The following is a 15,113-nucleotide window of genomic DNA, read 5'->3' as shown; positions in this document are numbered from 1 at the left end:
CAGGATGTTTGGCTCTAGGTGAGTGATCATACCATTGTGATTATCTGGGTCGTGAAGATCTTTTTTGTACAGTTCTTCTTGTATTCTTGTCACCTCTTCTTAATATCTTCTGCTTCTGTCAATTCCCTACCATTTCTGTCCTTTATGGAGCCCATCTTTGCATGAAATGTTCCCTTGGTATCTTTAATTTTCTTGAAGAGATCTCTAGTCTTTCCTATTCTATTGTTTGGTCCCATTCTATTCTATCGTTTTGATCTTAATTATAGTTAAATTCACTTAAGCATTTCCAGCTGGGGGATGAGATGGCCAGATTTAAACCTTTCACTCCATTCTCTGCATTCCTTCACTTTAAAAAATAATGTTCTATTTTGATTAGTCAGGATCTTTGCTATTGTTTGCAGTCAATGAAGCTTAACTGAATCCAGAGTGCTCTTGATTTGCATTCTGCTGTCAACACTCAGGTGGACTGGATTTCATTATACTGGGTCCTGTTTTATTCTGTTGTCTGAATATTGCCTAAAGCTACAAATACACTGTTCAAAAGCTTCTTTTGTATTTTTAACATCTAGTTGTTTTTGGTTCCGTTTAATAGCTGTTGTTGCACTCAAATCAATTCACAGCTGTCATTTTTCAGGTACAATTCTCAAGTTAAATCTCTTTTCAAGCAAGTCTTTCACTATGTCGAAAAGAACTTTAATTTGTTTCTGGCATGTTATCTCTTTTAAGTCCTAAGAACTTCAGGCATGACAATTGTCACTGCATGATTCAGTTGCAATTCTTTTGTCGTCTTTTTTCTGTTTGTTAAAAATTTTTATTTGTAAAAGGGCACAGATTCATGATGGATGAGGATCACGTTCCCCTCCCCCTTACCTGAACCTGAACATTTGTGCCTGTCTACGCTTCTTTCACCTGTGGTGCTGATCAGACTAATCAGTGAACCAGGGACAGGGAGGGGATTGTTCAAAAGGAGGTAAGTGATATTGCAGAAGCAAAAATGCACCACCCCCCATCCTCAGATGCTATTACCAAAGAGAGTTCAGGAGAGGAACAAGAAAACAGAACTGTCTGTGAGGATAGGACTATTGGGTAATTAAATTTTTTTTTTCTTCTAGAAAATGAAGAGTGAAGAATGGGGTGAACAATTTGGGACAGTTAACATGAAAGATGGGGGTGAAGAGAAATGTGAGAAGAATTTTAAGATATGTTGCAGTCGGTTTATTTTAAAAAATAATTTGAAGAATAAGAATTATTATTTTTTTCTTTGAATGCTGTGAGACTGGGTCATACAGAACCTCACTACAGAACCTTGAGTAGTAGTAGATTTGTAATTTATACTAAGATTGGGAAACAACAGATGGAGCTCCAAGTTATTATTATTTGGTAAAGCATGCTAGTGGCAGAGTTCTTTGCTAGTTTAAAGAAATAGGCTCTGGGCATGGTCTGGAAGGAGAGGGCAGTAGAAACAACCACTTTTTCTGCATGAAAACATCATGGGCATATACTTTTTTAAAATAATAATTTTATTTATTTATCTTTAGCTGTGCTGGGTCTTTGTTGCTGCATGAGCTTTTCTCTAGTTGCAGCAAGTGGGGGCTACTCCCTAGTTGTGGTGTGCTGGCTTTTCACTGTGGTGTTTTGTTGTGGGGCACAGGTTCTGGGATTCATGGGCTTCAGTAGTTGCGGCTCCCCGACTCTAGAGCACAGGCTCAGTATTTGTGCCTTTCCATGGCGCGTGGAATCTTCCCGATCAGGGATTGAACCCGTGTCTTCTGAATTGGCAGGTGGATTCTTTACCACTGAACCACCAGGGAAGCCTGGCATATGATTTTTGAGAACGTATATTAAGGCTAAAGAACCAGAAAGATAGAGAGAGGGTTCTGCAGCATGACAAAAGGGCCAGGGCCAGGGTTTAAATGCAAAATATGACCACTGCAAAATTCCCAGTAGTGAAGGTGGTTCAGAGAAGTTTAAGAACAGGGATGGGGCATCCCTCGTAGCTTAGTCAGTAAAGAATCTGCCTGCAATGCAGGAGACCCAGGTTCGATCCCTGGGTCAGGAAGATCTCCTGGAGAAGGGAATGGCAACTCAGTCCAGTATTCTTGCCTGGGGAATACCACGGACAGAAGAGCCAGGCAGGCTACAGTCCATGGAAATACAAGAGTCGGATACGACTTAGCAACGAAACTACCACCACCAATGTTAGGTTTAGAACTGTTTGCTCTGCTGTGTATGCTGTGAGGGAACCCTCCTTTGTTACGTCCAACACCACCCTGTGGGAGATACACTTAGGGAGGTACACAGTTCATACTGGACAGAGAAAATGATAGCTATTGGAAGCTAAAGTGAGAATAAGAACTTCTGTAGGATCCTGACATAAAAATAAGTAGTAATAATGAGATTATAAATTCCTAAAAATTTATGGAAGCCTTGGGAAGAGCATTATGGACTGGGGATGTGAACTCTGGATGCATGACTCTGTAAAGTGGAAGCAGACACGTAGATTATGAGAGTATCACAGGTTTTTTTCCCATCATCAACAGAGGTGGTTTCTTTAGATGGTTTTCATTTTTTTTGACTGATGTGAAAATCTTTCAGTCAGCTACTCAAGAAAGACTTTACAAAGGCATCCTTTCTATCCAGAATGAAGGGATAATGGAGTTCAAACCACAACAACCAAAACTTTGTTATGCTTCTAACAGCAAAGTTGGCAAATCACAAGATATTTAATTTAATGTGGCTAGATGAGCTCCCAGGAAACCCAAGACTAAATACCTTGAACAGTGTGTTAAGGGTTCTGTACTCCAAATGGCCTCTAGATCACCGCAGCTGCAGGCAATTTGCAGGAGACTGGCAACGTGGTGTGTGGACCCCGTGGCATGGAATGCTAATCTGAGACTATCCCCTCCAAGAGCTTTTGCCATTCATCATTTTCACATCCAGATGGCTCCCATTGTCTTTCTAGTCCTCTTTTTGTGCAAAGTGTCTGCTCTCAAATCATTGTATATTAGTCTTGGAAGCAATTTTATTATTCATCTAGTAGTCCAATTACCACGCTTTGTAGACGAGGAAATGGAAACCCAGAGAGGGGAAATATCACGGTCAGAACTACCCACTTACTTCGTATCACAGCTGAGACAAGAACATTTACCTCTTGGATCTCAGCTCTGTGCTCATTCCAGGATATCATAGCTTTGGGGAAAATCTGTAGCACAGAGTTTGGAGTCAGATGATCTCAAGTCTAAATCTCATCTCAGTTATTTAATAGCTTTGTGACCTGGGACAGTTAACCTGTTTTCTCTTCTGTAAAATTAGGATGATAATGGAAACTCCATCACAGGCTGTCTTGACAACAAATGGATATTGATATTTGTTTGAAGTGCTTAATATGGTGTCTGGTCCTTAGTAAATGCTCAGTTAGTTAGCTTTTATCATTGTGGCTCCAAGTCTTTCCCCACTAAAACAGGAAGAATTGGTTCTTTTTTTTTTAGGAGGGGTCAGAAGAGTCAGTATTTTGTTCATGAGCATCTGGACAGGCATACATGCTAATAGTGTAGCCCAGTTGTAGTGATCAGTGCTTGCCAATGTGATGGTTGATAATGCCTTTCAGTAGGGAACATTTTGCTGGACAGTAGGGAGAATGGAAACTTTAAGTTCTTAAAATACTGTGCGCGCCACACCCCACCCCACTGCTGTTGGTATCTGGCATATGTTTATTGATAATGATCATTAGTGGACCTTGTCAGCAATTTAGGCTACCAAATATGAATAGATTCTCTGAATTCTTGATACTCTGCATATTTAAGAAACTGATTTTTTACAAGATTATAAAAATGGCTTCAAAATAAAACAGTATTCAATCTTTCTCTAACTTAAAAACTTGAACTCTGGTAAGGGGAACAGCATCTGGAAGATACAGGAAAAAAATATACACTTGAAAAAAATTATCAAGAAAATGATAGTGTTTGACATACTGACATTTATTTACTCTCCGCAGAACAATCTTTCTCATGAAATCATAACATCTTTACCATTAATTATAGAAGTTCAATTTCCATGACAACAAAAGCCTCCGCAGACTATTTGCAGAGGAATTTATATGAGGGAGAAAGTTTTTCTGTTTTTTAAATTTTTTTTATTTTTATTTAAATTTTTTTTAAAAATTTTTTTTATTATTTTTTAAATTTTTATTATTTATTTATTTTTAAATTTTTTATTTTTTTAGATTTTTATTATTTAAATTTTTAAATTTTTAAAATTTTTATTATTTATTTATTTTATTTTTAAATTTTTATTATTTATTTATTTTATTTCTGGCTGTGCTGGGTCGTTGTTGCTGCGTGCGGGCTCTCTCCAGCTGCGGACTGCTCTTCGGTGCGGTGCTGTGGCTTCTCTTGTTGTGGAGCACGGACTTCAGGTGCGAGGGCTCAGTAGCTGTGGAGCATGGACTTAGTTGCTCCTTGGTATGTGGGCTCTTCCTGGACCACAGACCGAACCCATGTCCCTGGCACTGGCAGGTGGATTCTTAACCACTGGACTCCTCAGGAGGTAATATTTAATCTGAGACCTGCAGTATTTGTAAGAGGTAAGGCAGACCAAGAAGAGGGGAAGGGCATTCTAAGCAAAATTTCTGAGTTCTTTGAGATTTTATCTTCTCCCAAAATGTAGCGACCCAACAGAAAGGGAAAATAAAAGCATGTAGACTACCAGTATTTATTATTATTATATATTAAATATGATACAGTGATTTATGTTCTGAATCAGTGGTTTTATGACTTTTTTGTGGCTAATTAAGCATATGTAAGTAGATGCCATTTAACCTTTTAGAGCAGGGATCAGCACACTTTTGTCTTAATGGGAAAGTGGTAAATATTTTAAGCTTTGCCAGTCATACAATCTCGCCACAACTACCTATTTCTGTTGTAGTGTGCAAACAGCTATGAGCAATATGTCAATGAGTGAGCATTGGCTATGTTTCAATAAAACTTTATGAATAGCGAAATTTGAATTTCATATTATTTTCATGTGTCATGAAGTATTATTCTTGTCTGGTTTTTTCAGTGAATTAAAAATGTAAAGCTATTTTTACCTTATGGGTCATCCCAAAACAGTTGGTGGGATGAATTTACCTGGTAGGTCATAATTTGCAGACCCCTGTTTTTGGTCTCACAAAGAGAGAGAGATTATTCTTTGCTGGTAAAATGGGAGGATATTTTCTCTACCAACCACCTAGGGAGGTGATGAGTGAAAGACATTTGTCATTGAAGTTTTTTGCACAGGACATGTTCAGATGTGATATACTGTCATTTGACATTCAGAAAAATTATTGAATTATCCATAGTAGCAGGATGCACACTTTTACTGGGAGCTGATGAGAAATTTATCTCTTCAAGGAATAATTTTTGCTGAAGGAAGAAAAAATATGAATATACTTTGCATAAATAATAGTACAAATATGATTCTATTATTCCTAATATTTCTAGGACGCTGGTTGGTAGGTTAAGTGATTTCTTAAGCAGAGAAGGGATTGAGCAGATTACATCCACTATTGTACTTTATTTTTACTTCTCTCCTTGAACTTATCATTTTCTGTTTTATGTAGATGGTTTATTGGCTAGACTGGACTGAGAGGGTACAGTGAGGAATCAGCTTCATTATTTTCCAAACATTGCCTTCAACAAGACTCTTTGGATCACCTCCCCCAATTCAGAGGATTTCTTTGGCGAATCTCGGACACTTTCAGGTATTTGAGCAGTCTCATTATTAAGTATTATCAGTTTGTGTACAAACCAAATCAAAACTTTAATTTCTCATCTAAGTCAGGGTTTCTGTCTATTCAACCTCTTCCCCCTAGGCCTGACCACTGAATCCTAGTCCCCCAGTGGGAAAGAGCAACACGGTTCATTCTTTGATTGCGCTTGTTCCACCTGGTCCTTGCATTCACTCTGCTGCGTATGGCTCTTCTAGAGTTGAGCAGAGAGCATGTGTAAGTGTACTTGTGTGTGTGTGTGCTGAATTTAAAGAGAAAGGGTGTACTTTCTTTGGTATTACTTCTCTGATGCTGGGTCAGTTTGATTGCTGGTGCTTTCTTTCATGACAAGGATAACCGGCTGGCTCTTCCCTACCAAGGAGCACTTTAATGACTCTTCAGATCTCCCATGAGGAACAAGTGCTGCCCTCTCAGGATACTGACATCCCCTTAGTGCCTGCCCACTGGCAGGGCCCTCCTGGTGTTCCCTTTGTCCTGAAGCAGGAGTCCTTTCAAGACAGCTCTGACTCAGCTGCCAGGTGTGCTCACCTGCCCGCCCTCCTGCAACGCTCTGGCCTTGTTTTCCCCGGTCTCCCTGCAGGATTCTCTTGCGGACACTTCATGGGGTGTGAGGAGAGTGAGCAGATATATGTCAGAGAACGACTCTGTTTCCACAAATACCCTTCAAAGTATACTCCCTCTTCCTTATTTTATCTCTGGGCTTCCTTTATCCTGGGTGGAGGTATGACCCAAGAGCTACTATTGGACAGGATAACAATTTCTTCAGAGGTGTGTCTAGTACAGTTCTGTTCCATGTATGGACCTTAATTGCCCATGATCATCAGGTTTCCATGAGACAAGAGACACTGCATACAAATTGCTGTTTCACTTATATGTGGTTGTTTGTTTTCCCTATTGTGTTTCCCCATACTGCATTCATAAGCTACTTGAGGGTAAGACTTCCTTGAATTTTTGTCAGTTTTAATACTTGTTCAATGGATCATTGAGTAAGCAGACATTCAGTCCCTCCTTATTACTAACTAAATGGGGATTGAAATCAGCGGGCTGATTGATTCATTTAGTATTGAATGCCTACTATGTGCCAAGTTTTGTATTATAGTAAGTGCTGGGGATATAGCAGACCAAAAAGACATAACCCATGACTTCAAGTATTTATTTTGGTGGAGGAGATATATATATATTAAACGGTCACAGGAATATACAGTTAATTTCAAATTTTTGTGTGCTGTGAAATGACAGTGCAGAGTCTTGTCAGAGTGTATAAATGGGAAGTGAATTGAAATTGGGGTGATGAGTATCTTAGGATGTGGTATTAGAGAACTGGACGATTTGTAAGAATTAAGGCAGGCCAGATATGGGGAGAAGCATTCTAAGCAAAAGAAAGAGCATGTGCATAGACCTTACTGCAGGGAAAAAGTTGATGTTTTAGAAGGTGCGTTCGAGGAAGTAAAAGAAGGTGAATGTAGCAGATCCTGAATTGAGAGAAAGAGTGGAGTGAGCTGAGGGTAGAGAAGTAGCTTGGAGTTTGACCTTATAAGGAACACAGGCCATGAGAAAGGATTTGGATTTTATCTTCAGAGCAATGGGAAGCTTTTGGAGGGTTTAAAGTACCCTATTTGCATGCTCAGGTGGTTCAGAGTCAATAACTTTTTTGGCATAAGGGTCATAGTTAATAAATACAGGAAGGGTGCCTTACCAACAGAGGTCAGTGCCTGTTTTAGTCTCATAAATGTCCTGCAGATCCCACTGCATTCAGTGAAGACAGTCTTCAAAAACACACCTTGTTCTCTGCTAGTCAGAGACTGCATTTGATCATACAGATGGAGTTGTGTTCAAAGGACAGTCTATTGCTCTGCGGAAATAGTGCGGAGCAATCCTGCAGATTTCAGATAACCTAATGGCGAGAATTCTCTTTCAGTGGGAAACCATAGCAACATGCCACTTAGGAGGCACACTATATAATCTATCTGTTCTTCAGTTAGTATTTTGCAGTTCAGAAATAGTCATCACTGCCTAATGTGAGTATGCAAAAGGTCAAGGCAAATATAAGCCCCAGTGACAGTGCACTTCTCCCTCTAACCACGGGGTGGGGGTGGGGAAGCGCACCTTCTCTGGAGCCAGGAAGGAGGAAGAAATTTGGGCTAGTAGCTCCGAGGTTCAGCACAACTTGTAAGCTGATCCTCAGGTTCAAAGAACAGGGCTGTGGTCGATAGAACTGGATCTGTTTTTCCAAAACCTCATATACAGTCAGACTCAGTACTCCTGGGTACAGTTCTTATTAAACTGCAAGATTTATGGTTCAGAGAGTTTATGTCCCAGCACCTTTTGTGATTTCAAAAACACTCCCTATCTTGCTTTAGGTGCCAAATAATAATCTATTAATTCTCCAATAAATACATAAGGGATTGAGGAATTTAGAAAGCCAAAGCTGCCAGCTTGGTATCCATCAGTGTGTACTGGTTAGAAAGGACATTGCTAAAAAACAGGCAGAGATGGTAGATCTTTAGGGATGGGGATTCAAGAGAGTTGTCACAGTATTACTTCACTTAGTATTTGATCAGTGAAAAATGGTAAAACTCTAGAGAAAGGAAAGTGAAGTCGCTCAGTCATGTCTGACTCTTTGTGACCCCATGGGGTGTAACCTACCAGGTTCCTCCATCCATGGGATTTTCCAGGCAGGAATACTGGAGTAGGTTGCCATTTCCTGCTCCAGGAGATCTTCCCAACCCAGGGATTGAACCCAGGTCTCCCACATTGTAGGCAGACGCTTTACCATCTGAACCACCAGGGAAGTCCTGGTGAAAGGAAAGAGAAAAGCAAAAGGAAGAAAAATCTCCTGGGGTTTTCTGCACAGCTGGTAAGACATATGGATATGTTTTGTTTTGATGAGAATCACATCTTAAAGTGCAATTTTCTTCTCCTTTCTTTCTTTTAACTAGGATCTACCCCCTTCCTGCCCTGCCCCTTGTCTCTCTACTTGTGATCTCAGAGGTTCTTGCATTTCCTTTAAAAAAATTTTTTTTTTTTTTTTTCATATTTAGCTGTTCTGGGTCTTCATTGCTGCCCAGGCTTTCCTCTAGTTGCAGAGAGCAGGGGCCACTCTGTAGTTTTGGCGCTCAGGCTTCTCACTGCGGTGGTTTCTCTGTTGCAGAGCATGGGCTGTACGGCCTGCAGGCCTCAGTAGTTGTGGCACATGGGCTCAGCAGTTGTGGTCCGGGCTTTAGAGCACAGGCGCAGCCGCTGTGGCCCGCGAACTTAGCTGCTCCGCGGCATGTGGGATCTTCCCTGATCAGGAACTGAACCCATGTCTTCTGCACTGGGAGGCAGATTCTTCAGCACTGAACCACCAGGGAAGACCTTGCCTTTTTAATTTTTAGTGCTTTGTGCTGGCTTCATTTTGCGAAGTGTCTCCCCAAGAAACCCATCTGTAAGGGTCTTCATGTGTCCTCTATCCACCAGCTTCTCCCTAAGCCAAGCATTACAAAGCTTAGTTGCTAAGAGTATTTACTTCCCACCCTTGTTGACTCACATCCCCAGTGTGTCAAGGGCTCACCAAGAAGACCTTTTTAAAAGAGATCGTGCAGTTGCATGGGCATGATACCATGATGGAGCCCTAGGGGAACAGGGTAACTCTCCTGCAGTATACAATGGCATTTGCTTTAGGTCTGTACCTAAGATATGCAGAGGCAGAAAGAGAAGTCAGAGCTCCTGGAAATGATGCGCAGAGGTGTTTAACTTGATTCATTCAGTCATTTGTCCCTTCCTTCTTTCACCATTCAGTAAATATTCCTCGAGTACCTATGAGTACCTTGAGGTGGTGTGCTAAGTACTACGGATATAGCATAGACCTGAGTAGATACAGTTTCTATCAGAAGGTAGTTCATGGTCTTGTTGAGCTGGTTCCTGCAGGCATGCATGCCTTGTAATTGTTCAGCTGAGAGTCTGGAGAAAGAACCCAGGACAGTGACAGAGACATCAATGGGTTACTGGATAGAGACTCTTACACGTCGGAAGCAGAGTCCTGGAATGACAGCCCACTGTGCACAGCAGCTGGCAGACAGGAGACAGCAGCAGCGGTCGCTACTGCGAGAAAGGGGGTGTGCGAAGGAGGCTACCAGTGACGGGCGGACTGGACGTCAGTTTCGCTTCTCGGTTACAGGGAGACCAGACGCTGGGGCAGGGGGCATGCACGTAGGCAGTTACTGATTAAGCCCTATAATAAAGAGGATCGGATAGTCATGTGAGTAGGTGTATGCTGAGCAGGGAATGTACAGAGAGCAAGACAACAGCCATCTTGAGTGACTGGACCATACAGTTTGCTGTGAAAACAAACAGACAAATACTACACAGTATGATGTGGACAGTGAGCCTTGGCCTTGTGGATTTTATGTGAGAAGTAAACTTCTCTTGGAATTAAGCTACTGAGATTTTCTGGTTGTCACTGTGGCATAGCTTATCTTATCGTAACTAGCAGACTGTACCTGGATAAGAGGAATTATACCTGCCTAAATCCTCTCTCAAGCCTTTTTTCATGTTTCAGGGAGAAAGATATTTTCAGAGGCCAGGATTCTTTCCTCAAATTGGTCTCTATTTATCCACAATATTGTAGAAATCAGCCTTTCCTTGCCTCCATCTCATCAAAAAAGAAAGCTCAGGTGGATATTCCTGCTGCTTACCTTATGTTAATAGAATCCTTCTGCAATTTGGCTAAACTTGGCATCTGAAGAAATTTCACATCATCCATTCTCAGCAACCATGGAGCAAGTTCTGTTTCTTCTCTGCTTCAATGCTCCTGCCTGATGCTTAGACAGCTGAGTAATTTTTTCCCTACCTATTGCCCTTCCAAAGCACAAAAGCTGCTTTCACTTTAACATTAATGAGTTACTCATCCGATGTAACTAGTTCTAGCAAGGAAATTACCTGCAGCTGCATATCAACAGGGCTAGGTGATTATAAAGGAGAGAGATTTTATTTAAAATGAAATCGAGCTAGTTTCTTATACCATACAGGCTGCCTCTTTGCTGCATCAACCAGAAGGGGGCAATATAAGAACATGGTTTGTTTATCCCTAACTGTATGAACTCTGAAGAATCTGCATTTTAGAATTTTTTTTTTTTTAATTAGAAATCACACCAAGTGCTTTGTGAACTTACTTTTACATATATTTCCAGGGCTGAAAAATTCCAGGGCATTAAAAAAGAACCCTCCAACATATACGAGAGATGTTTAATAGACTTCATTTAAACTCTAGGAGACCAAAGTGGAATTTTTCTAGCAAAGATCAGATTAAAAGTTGACTGGAGGACCCCAATAGGTGACGCTTCTATACTAGCTACCTTCTCTATAACAGAAGGAAAGAAAAAAGTTCCTGTGGCTGACTGCAGAGTCCAAAAGGGACAGATAGAAAAGCAAAAAAATTTAAGTTAATCCGAAATGGACATGTTATTTGGAAGGGCTCGTTAATCTCACTGAAACACCATAAAGATGATACTTCAGTTGTCAAAACTGGAATGGATTGTGGTCTTAGTTTGGATGAAGAAAAGATAGAATTTAAAGTGGGAGATGCTATTGTTTGTTATGAAGGAAAAGAAGTTCTAGCCAAGACTTCTTGGGATCTAGGATTTTAAAATTATTTTTAAAAATATAAATGATTAAATGTTTTTGTCTTATTATAACAGAAAAAAAAAAAAAGGTTGACTGGAGGAAGACCAGGCAAATGAGTTTAAGTCCAAAGTGTCCTTGCTCGGCTTCTACTTTTGGTGGAGTAGTTATTGGAGGGTTGAAAACTTCTATTTGTAGAGTTTGGCTTTCTCATATTCTCCCTCTGACTGGAGGCAGCTAACACTCAGCAGTCCTTTAAAAAGGAATCCTAAATCAGCACTAATTTAGCATATTCAAGAGCACCAACCACGAGTTATTTTGGAATAGGAATGCTGAATCTGACAGGTGTGGAGGGACGAATAGTGATTCTTGGTTTGCCAATGAGAAGCTGAGTGTCATCTCATCTCTCCACACTTCAGTTATCTTCCCTCTTAAATGAGAGGCTCAGATAAACTCATCCCTGGGGTCTGTTCTGTGTTTGAATATCTTTGATTCTAGAGTCAAGCATGATTATTCTACTACTATTATTACAACTATTACTGGAAATGTCATTTACTGAATTATTCATGTGTACCAGCCATTGTGTTAAGCATTTCACATTCATGTTCTTTAATCTTGAAGCAATGCTATGAGGTAGATACTATCACTTATTCTGTAGGCATGAAAGTTGAGCATCAGAGAAGTTAAAGGAATTGTAGAAGGTCACAAAGCTAGCAAATGGGGAAGACATGATCCAAATCCAAATATTCTGACTCCTGAGTCCCTACTCTTAACCATTATCCCATGATTTTTTTTCTTTTTCACCACTCTTGCCTCTTTAACATTCATAGGCTTGGCACCAGGCTACAGCAATTGCTCTCTCTTTGGCCTCTAGCCTTTGCTTCTCTGTTCTTTCCATTTTTCATGCCTCACAATGCCCTCTTCCTGGCTCTCCAAATATTACTCACCCTTCAAGTTCTAGTTTATGCCATCTCTCTTGCCTGACCACTCTATCCCATACTAATCTGTTTTTCTTCTGGGGTTTTATAGCATTTATAACCCATTCCATGAAATTTGGACTTGATAACATCTCTTATTTTGCTCTGTGTTTTAAATAAGTTAGTCTTGTCAACATTAACTACAGTGCAAAGCTCCTGAGGACGAAGAATACATCTTAGTCTTTTTAATCTCCTGCTATGAAGAGCGTGGGCAGGGTTGCATAACAAGTTGTGGATCAATAACTTCTTCTTATTTGTTAGAGACAGACCTCAGGCAAAAATGATCCCCTTTGCTCCTGAAAAATACGGCACTCTCTGAGAAAAATTGCTTTCTAGTCTTGCTTTTAAAAAAACCCTATGAAATTGCAAACCTTTCTGGGAAATTTAGTCAACTATCACAAATTTAACAATCAGAAATAATTATTGTTATTAACATTATACAAATAGTTAATGTGTAGGTTACCAGCTGCATTCTATGCACTGAGCTGTTGTTTTATGTGATTATTTTATACTCACAACAGCACTAGGAGGTAGGTAAGTATTCTCCAGAGAGAGTATAACAGGTTTAGAAGATTGTTGTTCAGTCTCTAAGTCCTGTCCAACTCTTTGCAACCCCATGGATTGCAGCATGCCAGGCTTCCCTGTCCTTCACCATCTCCTGGAGCTTGCTCCAACTCATGTCCATTGAGTCAATGATGCCATCCAACGATCTCATCCTCTGTTGTCCCCTTCTCCTCCTGCCTTCAATCTTTCCCAGCATCAGGGTCTTTTCCAGTGAGTCAGTTCTTTGCATCAGGTGGCCAAAATTGGAGTTTCAGCTTCAGCATCAGTCTTTCCAATGAATATTCAGAACTGATTTCCTTTAGGATGGACTGGTTGGATCTCCTTGCAGTTCAAGGGACTTTCAAGAGTCTTCAACACTGCAGTTCAAAAGCATCAATTCTTCGGCACTCAACTTTCTTTACAGTCCAACTCTCACATCCATACATGATGTGGAAAAACCAAACTACTGGAAAAACCATAGCTTTGACTAGATTGACCTTTGTTGGCAAAGTAATGTCTCTGCTTTTTAATATGTTGTCTAGGTTGGTCATAGCTTTTCTTCCAAGGAGCAAGGAAGGCCTTAGAAATAGCTGAGACAAGAAGAGAAGAAAAAGGTAAAGGAGAAAAGAGAGACTGATTAATTCATATAATATATAAGGCCTCACAGAGCTGGTGAGAAGCAGTGGAATAGCTACAGCCTTTTTTTTTGGAAAAAAAAAAAAAAATTCTGAGTCTGCCTTTTCTGGATCTGGCCTACTTGTACCATGTTATAAACTAAACTGATTCTACAATGGATGATGTGGGGCTGTTTTTCATCCATACCCACTCTACTCTGCCTGGAAAGTGACCTAGGATTTCATTCATTGGACTGTTTAAGAATTCCTATATTAGATTTTGCCTCTATATCCAAATGTCCAGTGGGGTATTGTGGTGGGCTGAATTATGGTTCCCCAGAGATGTCTACCTCCTAGTTCCCAGAACCCATGAAGACTGCCAGTGTTGCAAAGACATTTTGGATGTGTGATTAAATTAAGGGCCTTGAGATGGGAAGATTGTCTTGTATTATCCTGTGGATCCTAGAGACAATCACCATGGTCTTTATAAGTGGGAGGCAAGAAGACCAGAGGTGGAGAAGGCTGTGTGATAATGGAGCAGGTATTGGAGTGATGCCACAGGAGTCAAGGAATTTGCAGCCTTACATCCTGGAAGAGGCAAGGAATAGATTCTCCCTGGAGCCTCTAGAAGGAAAAAGCTTTCCCAAGACCTTTATATTAGCCCCTTAAAACTCATTTTGACTTCTGACCTCCAAACTGTAGTAAGAGAATACATTTTTGTTGTTTTAAGTATGTGGTAATTTGTTATGGCAGCCACAGGGAACTAATGCACTAAGACAGAGTTCTGTGGATTTACCCATGTCCAGAGGCTGAGGGTCAAGACTGAGACCAACTGCTCGTACTACACCCTTACTCTCCCCGATCCAGAAGAGATGAATCCATCTGAGTGTTTTGAATAAATAAGAGTCCCAGCCCTAAAGGCCCTTCAGTGTCTGAGCAGTAGTAACTGGGCAGTACAAGAAAAATGTACAACCTAAGTCACACTCCACTTGGAATTTTCTGTATTCTGGAAAGGAGGGAAAGACTGATGGAACATGGCATCATAATGTACCATGGAATGGGACGGACTTAATATTTAGGTGGTTTTATAGAAGCTGGCTTTTGTTTGTTTGTTTTCTTAGTAGAATTTTTCCTGCTTGGATTTAAATGTACGTTTTCAAGATAATAGCACTACTGCACCAATAGCCTCAGCACCACCACCAACAATTAAAAACGAACACCAGAAGATGCTGCTGTTTAACATCCTTAAACTGCCTGTTTTTAGTCTGTAAGCAGTGGAATGTAAATGTTGTTGACTCTGATTTTAGGTACCAATATCATGCATTCCTTTAAACCAGGTGGTAAATATCCACCTGCAAGGCACCTTTGGTTTTATAGGGAAATGAATCATGCTGAACTACTTGAGTTTGACCGTGAGAAGCAGAATCCATAGTTGTTAAGAATTTTTTTAAGGAATTAGTAGAGTAAACCTTTGATGAAATCTTTTCTGGGGACATGCCAGTGAGGTCATCCATCAAGACTACCCCATTCCTTTTGTTCCACAGAGCTTAGCTGCTAAATCAGAACCTGAGAATTGTGACCAACCTTATGAAAGCATCTGCAAACCATTTA

At 40.4% G+C, this 15,113-nt stretch overlaps 1 long non-coding RNA gene across 1 annotated transcript in view; it reads left to right on the top strand.

The window, feature by feature from the left end:
- The first annotated feature begins 5,631 nt into the window (after positions 1-5,631).
- The window catches only part of LOC136168836 (uncharacterized), a 28,076-nt gene continuing 18,594 nt past the window's right edge, over positions 5,632-15,113 (top strand). Inside the window, exon 1 of the long non-coding RNA XR_010663348.1 lies at positions 5,632-5,740. This is a non-coding gene — a long non-coding RNA (uncharacterized lncRNA). The remainder of the gene's footprint in view (positions 5,741-15,113) is intronic.

The sequence above is a fragment of the Muntiacus reevesi genome, chromosome 1 (genome assembly GCF_963930625.1).
Source record: "Muntiacus reevesi chromosome 1, mMunRee1.1, whole genome shotgun sequence".
NCBI classification, from domain to species: domain Eukaryota; kingdom Metazoa; phylum Chordata; class Mammalia; order Artiodactyla; family Cervidae; genus Muntiacus; species Muntiacus reevesi.
Note: the sequence above shows the minus strand (reverse complement) of the source record. Positions and strands in the feature narration are given on the sequence as shown.